This window comes from Lissotriton vulgaris, chromosome 12 (genome assembly GCF_964263255.1).
Source record: "Lissotriton vulgaris chromosome 12, aLisVul1.2, whole genome shotgun sequence".
In the NCBI taxonomy this organism is placed as follows: Eukaryota; Metazoa; Chordata; class Amphibia; order Caudata; family Salamandridae; genus Lissotriton; species Lissotriton vulgaris.
This window is the reverse complement of record NC_141700.1, coordinates 273984347-273992974: the sequence shown is the minus strand read 5'-3', so window position 1 is coordinate 273992974 and position 8628 is coordinate 273984347.

The window sequence follows — 8628 nt, the reverse complement described above, 5'->3', positions numbered from 1 at the left end:
GATTCAGGACCTATGGGGCCCAATCCAGATAGATCTCTTTGCGAGCTGATTAATCTTTCAGGTTCCAACCTACTTCAGCTGTAAACCATACCCAGGGGCTGCAGCAATAGACGTTATTCTTCAATCTTGGGGCAAGAACATAGCCTATGCATTCCCCCCTTTCTCCTTAAACCAGAGAGTCCTGTGGAAAGAGAGAGTAGAGTCTAGCACTATCATTCCTGTGACTTCCTCCTGGAAATCCCAGGTATGGTTCCCAGGAGTGATGGAACTGGCTATAGATATCCCTCGTCTAGCTCCAGCATCCCTGAACCTGCTTCAGGACCCAGAGGGATAGGAAAACCCTTTGGTTTTAGAGGGGAAAATGAACCTTCTTGTTTGGAGGATTTCAGGGGACCCAAGAGATATTCAGACCTTTCATCAGAAGCTAAGAACTTATTGGATAAATCCTGGGTTCCAGGGACCAGGAAAAGATATAAGGATGTGTGGAAAAAATGGTGCAGTTGGTGTCTGGAGAGGAGTTTGGATCCTGTGGAGGTCCCTGTTCAACAGATAGCAAACTATTTAGCAACCCTTTTTAACTCTGGTCTTTCTTATAAGACCATTAAATCTGCAATTTCATCTGGGCATGCTTTAGTGAATAATCTAGCAATAGATAACAACTCTCTTATCAAACGAGTTATGAAAGGGGTTAGACTTAAAAGACCCCCCAAAGCACGTTATGATTCCTTGTGGGATGTTGGTTTTATTTTCAAAGTTTTTGTATCTTGGCAAGATAATACTATCTATCTCTTAAACAGATTTCCATGAAATTGGCAACTTTACTCTACCTAATTTGTTTCAAATGAGTTTCAGATATAAAGGATCTTGAGTTATCTAACAGATTTTATTATAACCAAGATGTACATTTTGACATTTGGAAGAGAACAAAGACTATGTCGGACTCTGTTTTCTATCCCATTTTCAACTACTGTGAAACATTGTGTGTGGTAAGATGCATTAAAGTTTATGATGACTACATTGCACAATTTAGGAAGAATGGAGTTGATCATCTGCTTTTAACTTATGCCATACCCCATAAACCAATCTCTTCAGCAACTTTAGCTAGATGGATACGTACCATAATGAGTGAAGCTGGCATAGACCTACCAACAATAGAGCAACCCACTATTCCCCAAGGAACTGGGTATAATCAGTAACATAGAAAAATGAACCTTGAGGAGTTATTCTATACAATACTTAATCATTCTTAATTGCCACTTAGAGTGAACTCATAAATTATCCATACGGGAGACTGGATTTTTTATATCAAAGAATTTTTCATTATACATATAGTAAATGCATTACATCCGTATTTTATTTGATTGAGGAGTATATAAAATCAGTTTGAACACATTTCTTTATACACATTCCTTTAAGGCAACACAAAAACTACTGATGAAATTCAGCCGCTTTTTACAGTAGTATGTACACCATTTGATCATAGGTATGGACAATGCATCCAGTTAGCCATACAACAAAAGTTCATATTATTCCACTTATTTAAATTCATTCAAGGACTGTAAACAATCAAAGTGGTGTAGTAACGTCGACGTTTCGGTCTTTTCAGATTAGTTCACCAAGACCATCCTCAGGATAATTGTTGTTGCTTCAACAAGCTAGCATCAAAACATAACAATAAAGTTATACTAATTCTCATTAAAACCAGCTCACATATACAAAGATCGTCTGCTCACATCAAAACCAATTACTCTAAATACACCAAAAGTGCCACAATCACCAATAACCAAAAAAACAAAACCTCTGTGTTCTATCTCAATTGATACTCACAAGTACACTATATACATCTCCGATTTTTCACCCTGTAAGACACATAACCAATGCCAGCCATAGTCAATATACGCTAAATTACCCAATGTGAAAATCTACCGTAGCTACCATCTCGTGATCTATTTAACAGATCTTACCTTCCAACAACCAAAGCGGTCCCCACTGTTATTTGTGGAACTTATTTTGGAACGATGTCCTTCAATCTGTATATATATATGTATATATATATAGGTAGATTTCAGAAAGGTTATGGCCCCAACTTTCACAGCTCGAAGTTTGAGCTCTACCCGGAATCCCAGCAGGCCCCACAGGCTGCAGACCTCGCTCTACAACTCCTCCACATTGCCTGCTGCGCCCCGGAAACTTGCGCGGTTCAGGACTTCTGTCTCTGTGAGCCATTTATCCCTCACAATCAACCCCTCACATACATTGTCTCTGCTGCTATCTCTCCCTTAATGCCAGAGACCGCTTGACCAGATAGGATGTTTGGAGCTGTAAGGCAGCCAGCGAGTAGTTTACAGATTTGCAGCCATCACAATGCCTTGCAGGCCAAGCCCTTTTCAATTTGCATTGTACGTGTTTAAAACCTGCTTCGAAACATAATGGGGCCCACGAGTCCTGTGCCTGAATATCAGGGGCATCCTCTATCTGAATTAGGGGATCTTTATGTCAGAAGGGGCTTTAGGGACAGATGAAGATTAAATAAGGTCTCGGTTTGAGAACTGTTGTGATTTGTCACAGGAATTAAACAGTTCTCTTTGCAGTTGGGCATTTAAAATGAATATACAGGTAGCTTTTGGAGAGGTCGCCTTGCGGCAGCGAGGGATCAGGGCCAGCTCAGCTGTTCAACTTTCCAGTGTAAATACAGTGAATGCCACTGGACTTGTTACTGTTCTTGCAATGTGAATGTGCGATATGAAATGTTGTTCCTATTGTTAACATAATTATTTAAATTGCAGGCAGAATGTCGCAGTAAATCCGGTTTGCCTCCCAGGCATTGTTTAACTCTCTTCAGACTACTGGCTGGCTGGACCTTGGCTCCCATCCGGCCAGCCCATGTACTATCAGTAAAGTGCAGTATTCTGCAGGGCGCTCTCACAGTGGAGGCATTCTTGTACATATTTATTTGCTTTTAAGACCTGGAGATTTATTTCCAATGCTCATTCCAGTCTCCAGTAGTTACATTCTTCTCTCCCCTTTTTTACTTTCATGGAAATTAGAACGAAGTTCAAAAACGTTCTGTTTATTCTAAGATGTGGCAATCAGTGCTTGAAATGGAAATATAAAAGTGCAGGTACCCTATTCCAGAGTACCCTCCAATTACAAGTATTGCGCCTCTGCTTAGAAGTGCAGGTACTTACTGCCTCTCAAATCAAAGAAGTGCAGGCAGTCCGTACCTGACATTACCGCCCATCTAAAGCACTGGTTGCAACAGCCTTAACTCCTTGTGTGCTCATGGCGAGCTCAGCTCTTCATGAGGCACGGTGGCCCTGTGCTGATGACGAGCTGAGCTCGTCATGGCACGCGGGTCTTATTCCCCCGCTGTGCTGAGCGTTCTGAAAAACGGACGTGGTCATGACGAGCTCAGCTCGTCATCAACACAGCGTCACCTTGCAGCGTGACGAGCCGAGCTCGTCACAATCACCGTGGCGCTGCGCGCCCCCCCCCCCTCCCCCCAGTGCCGCAGGGTAATTAGCCCCGCAGCGAAGGTGTAAAGAAGCAGCCAGAGCCCTGCCTTCTCCTAGCCCATCTGCTTGCACATTGATATTCTCCTGCTTCAAAGATGTCCACGTGCCTGCATAAACCTGCGCAGACTTTTATTAAGCTCTCAAAGAGGAATGCATAGTGCATCCCTGGTAGTGAATTCTGAAACATAACAACACCTAATTAAACACAACTTCATATTTAATATCGGGCACTTTCCGCTTTTGCTCGTACTGATATTTTGAGTGTCAAGGAAAGTTGAACAAGAACAACCCACTGCTTTCCAAACTGTTCAACCCTCACAACACCGTTCCCTTTCTTTGGTTTCTTTTTAGGAACTTCCGTCTTTGCCGAGCACTTTGCCCAGTCCACATCGAGTCTAACTTTCAGTCTGCTTCAACACCTCGCTAGTGGAGTGAAGCAATATATTAATCCAACTTACTATGCTGGTTACGCCAGTGGCGTAACCAGGCGCTTAATAAATGTCCAATAATAATAATAATAATAATAATAATAATAATAATATGCTACTCTGTCAGCAAAACTGCACATTGATTGCAGAAATACCTACCCAAGATCTGGTCCTGCACACTTCATGACACGCTCCTGCTTAAAATAATAGTGCCGGACTGCCGTTTCCGGTGCATGGGTGGTTATTGGTGGTAAGGCTGGGGGCGTGGCGGTGGAATTTAAACAAGCATTTGCAATGCAATAGGTCTCACATTAGGAAAGTTTGAGCTATTGGTCTTGTAAATGACAATTTTTTTATTTATGTGTTGGTTTTGAAAATAGCTAAATTAATATCTTTGTTAGTTACAATGCCAATAGTTATAACTTTCGCAAATGTGACACCTATAACCTGGGGTTGCGCTGAGTGATGCTGTGGTGGTGCTGCTGAGTTGTGCTGTGGTGGTGCTGGGTGATGCTGTGGTGGTGCTGAGTGATGCTGTGGTGGTGCTGAGTGGTGCTGTGGTGGTGCTGAGTGATGCTGCGGTGGTGCTGAGTGATGCTGTGGTGGTGCTGAGTGATGCTGTGGTGGTGCTGCGGTGGTGCTGTGGTGGTGCTGAATGGTGCTGAGTGATAATGTGGTGGTACTGTGGTGGTGCTGAGTGGTACTGTGTTGGTGCTGAGTGGTGCTGAATGGTGCTGTGGTGGTGCTGAGTGATAATGTGGTGGTGCTGGGGTAGCGCTGAGTGGTGTTGTGGTGGTGCCGAGTGATGCTGGGGTGGTGCTGTGGTGGTGCTGAGTGGTGCTGTGGTGGTGCTGAGTGATGCTGGGGTGGCGCTGAGTGATGCTGTGGTGGTGCTGAGTGATGCTGTGGTGATGCTGAGTGATGCTGTGGTGGTGCTGAGTGATGCTGTGGTGGTGCTGAGTGGTGCTGAGTGATAATGTGGCGGTGCTAAGTGGTGCTGGGGTGGTGCTGCGTGGTGCTGTGTTGGTGCTGAGTGGTGCTGTGTTGGTGCTGTGTTGGTGCTGAGTGGTGCTGTGTTGGTGCTGAGTGGTGCTGTATTGGTGCTGAGTGGTGCTGTGTTGGTGCTGAGTGATAATGTGGTGGTGCTGAGTGATGCTGTGGTGGTGCTGAGTGATGCTGTGGTGGTGCTGAGTGGTGCTGTGGTGGTGCTGAGTGGTGCTGAGGTGGTGCTGAGTGATGCTGTGGTGGTGCTGAGTGGTGCTGGGTGGTGCTGTGGTGGTGCTGAGTGGTGCTGTGTGGTGCTGTGGTGGTGCTGAGTGGTGCTGTGGTGGTGCTGAGTGGTGCTGTGGTGGTGTTGAGTGATGCTGTGGTGATGCTGTGGTGATGCTGTGGTGGTGCTGAGTGATAATGTGGTGGTGCTGAGTGGTGCTGTGGTGGTGCTGAGTGGTGCTGCTGAATGATGCTGTTGTGGTGCAGAGTGGTGCTGTGGTAGTGCTGAGTGATAATGTGGTGGTCCTTAGTGGTGCTGCTGAGTGATGTTGTGGTGCTGCTGAGTGGTCTGTGGTGGTGGTACTGAGTGGTGCTGTGGTGGAGCTGAGTGATAATGTGGTGGTGCTGAGTGATAATGTGGTGGTGCTGTGGTGGTGCTGAGTGATAATGTGGTGGTGCTGAGTGATAATGTGGTGGTGCTGAGTGATGCTGGGGTAGCGTTGAGTGATGATGTGGTGATGCAGAGGGCAGAAAGGCACAAAAAACGAGTCTAACAGAGGGCAGAAGGGCAGAAGAACAAGGGAAAAACAAGTCTAACAGAGGGCAGAAGGGCACAAAAATGAGTCTGACAGAGGGCATAAGGGCAGAAAAAAAAAGGGAAAAATAAGTCTGCATACACTTTGCATCTAGGTGGGTTCAATCCCAGCGAACATTATGTCTCAATGCACAGAATATTTGTTCAGACAAAATTATGCCGGAAATTTTACAAAGGCCACAGACACCTACTTTAAGGTACAGTGTCCATTCAGCAAAAGATATTCAGAACTGGGACCAATAATACAAACGTCATAGTTATGAAGGTGTAAGTGCGAGGATACCGGGGTCTCAATATGAAATATTCACCAGCTATCCACAGCTTAACAAGTGCCCTACATAAGAGGCATTTGAACCCAAGAATAGAACGCTTTTATCGAGAACAGATATCAGAAAAGAATGGTTCCGCCCACAGAAAGTGGAGTAATCCACGTTCAACATGGCCGTCTGGACACGTGCGCAGTCTGTGCCTGTGAAGGAAGCCATGCCCGGTCCAGGCAACCAACCGGATACCTGGTGTTTGTTTTTTTACAAATATCGGATGTAGTGTCTTGTATAATTGCAACCTCCTTGTAAACAAGAACGTCAACGAGAGCGTAGCCAAGTGAACCACGCAGCTACGGGTCACCCACATATAATTAAGAGGCAGAGGGTTCGGATGTCAGTGTTGAGTTGCGGAAAAAAGGAGGATACAGAAAAATTACAAGTTGCTCTTTAACTACAGTAGTCGTTTCCTGTAACTCATGAAGTGAATGAATGAGTTCAGTGCTGATTCGCTGAGGTGCTTTGAAGAAGGAATTCCGTTTTACAATGAACAAATTGTATCACAGACATAACTATGTACTGTCAGGACTTAAAAACAACATGTTGTTTTCTGTATAAGTGAATGCAATTTCAACGAGCATTGGTGCTGCGCGGCTGTAAATGTGACGCTGCGCGGCAATAAAAAAAAACAAGTCAGATGGGGTGGGGGGCGGGGGAGAAGGGGAGTGAGCTAGTGGGAGGGAAGTGTTGGCTCTCGGCATTGCTTGGGCGGGGGGTGCATTCCTTTGAAGTGTGAAGCAGGCAGGCGGTTCGGGAAGCAAATGGAAAGCGGGTGCACAGACACACATGCACTCGGCTCAATCCGCCTGGTTTAGCTTTCCTGGTTTCAACTCAATAGTCTCGACATCTGCAATGCGCAAGCGCATTGGCAGAGGTTGAGACCTAAAAAGGTTACGCACGCACGCTGCCCCGCCTGTCGTAGCCACACATGACTAAATCCAGCCCAATCAGAGGCCCCCCACCCACCACAACACAAAATGAAGGCATGGATTTATAAGTGTCTCGGCGCTTCACGGGGAGACAGAATTAGAGTGCGGATCTTATGAACACTGAACATTCAATTTTACTCATTTTTTGACTCAATCTGTTGATGTGAGTTAGAAGTGGCAATCTGGTATAGACCCGGCCCTGATAAATAAATGCCGGTGCTAAGCACCGGCACAAATTAAGCCCTGACTAACCCATAAGCAATATTCCTCAGTTGGGACAATCACAGTGAACCCTGTGACCAATTAACAGGGGTTATATATGTGTACTAATGACATACTTACTCATCACATTGCGACAATGTAATATTCCGAATTGCATTAATCTTTCTGGAGTTGATGTATAATGTTACTGAAAAAAATCGAAATTGTAAATGTCATTATATTGAGACTAGACACTTTGGAATTGTATTTGTGAACTTATAGTACTAGTATTTACTCTCTGTATCTCTTTCACTACCTATTCATCTCCTATCTTAACATCACAGTAATAAAGTACCATACACTCAGTATGATATTACCATACTAAGCTCACTGGACACATGCAAGTGATGCACACTATGAATGCTACTATCATGGCTGTTAATGAACGTTACCTCATGTTTACACATACCAGTTCTATTCAATATTGGTCATTTTGTATTTTTATATGAGCACCTTGGTCCTACTACTCATTACGTAGGATCGCCAGTTTCACCGAACACAGGTGAGCGTGCATTTGGGCGTTACTGCAGTGGTATAATAATACACCAATGGCTCATTCATATAGACTGGCTTTTTACAGTTACTTACACTTGCTGTTATTACTTCTTTGAAACTCAACGGTTCAAAGACTGACATTCTCCTCCTTGGTCAGAAGGGGCTCTCTCTTTCACAGAACATCTGGCCACCTAGTCTGGGCCCGCCCCTAGACCCGAAACCAGAGGTGAAAAGCCTGGGTGTATGGCTCGAAAAGGATCTATCATTCACAACTCAAGCAAAAAAAGTAGCCGGGACATCCTTTGGGCTCCTCAGGTCGATTCGAAAGACTGCCCCTACTCCCCCCCAACTCTCAAAAACTGTTGATCCAAGGCCTGATACTATCTAGGCTCGATTATAGTAATTCCATCTACTTAGGCGCTCCTGAGGCAACCTTGAACAAACTGCAAAGGATCCAAAATGCAGCCGCCCGGATCCTCACCAACACTCCCGCCAGAGCCTCAGCCAAACCAGCCTTGAAGCTTCTCCATTGGCTCCCGGTAAGAGAACGTGTGAAGTTCAAGGCCCTTTGCCTGGCCCACAGACTGCTTCAAAACAAAGGCCCCCCAATATTAAGAAAATTCATCAAACCATATAAAGCCACAAGATCCCTTCGGTCCGATCAGGAACATCTCATCATCATTCCCAGAGTCAAGAAGGCCCGAACAGGTGGAAGGCGCTTCTCGGTCCACACTGCACGCCTTTGGAACGCCTTACCCCGCGACCTGAGAACTGAACCCAACTATCTACGGTTCAGAAAGCTATTGAAAACCCACCTCTTTCCTTAAATCCTGCCCCCCTCCTTGCCCCCGCTGACCCGCAGTTGTACTGATC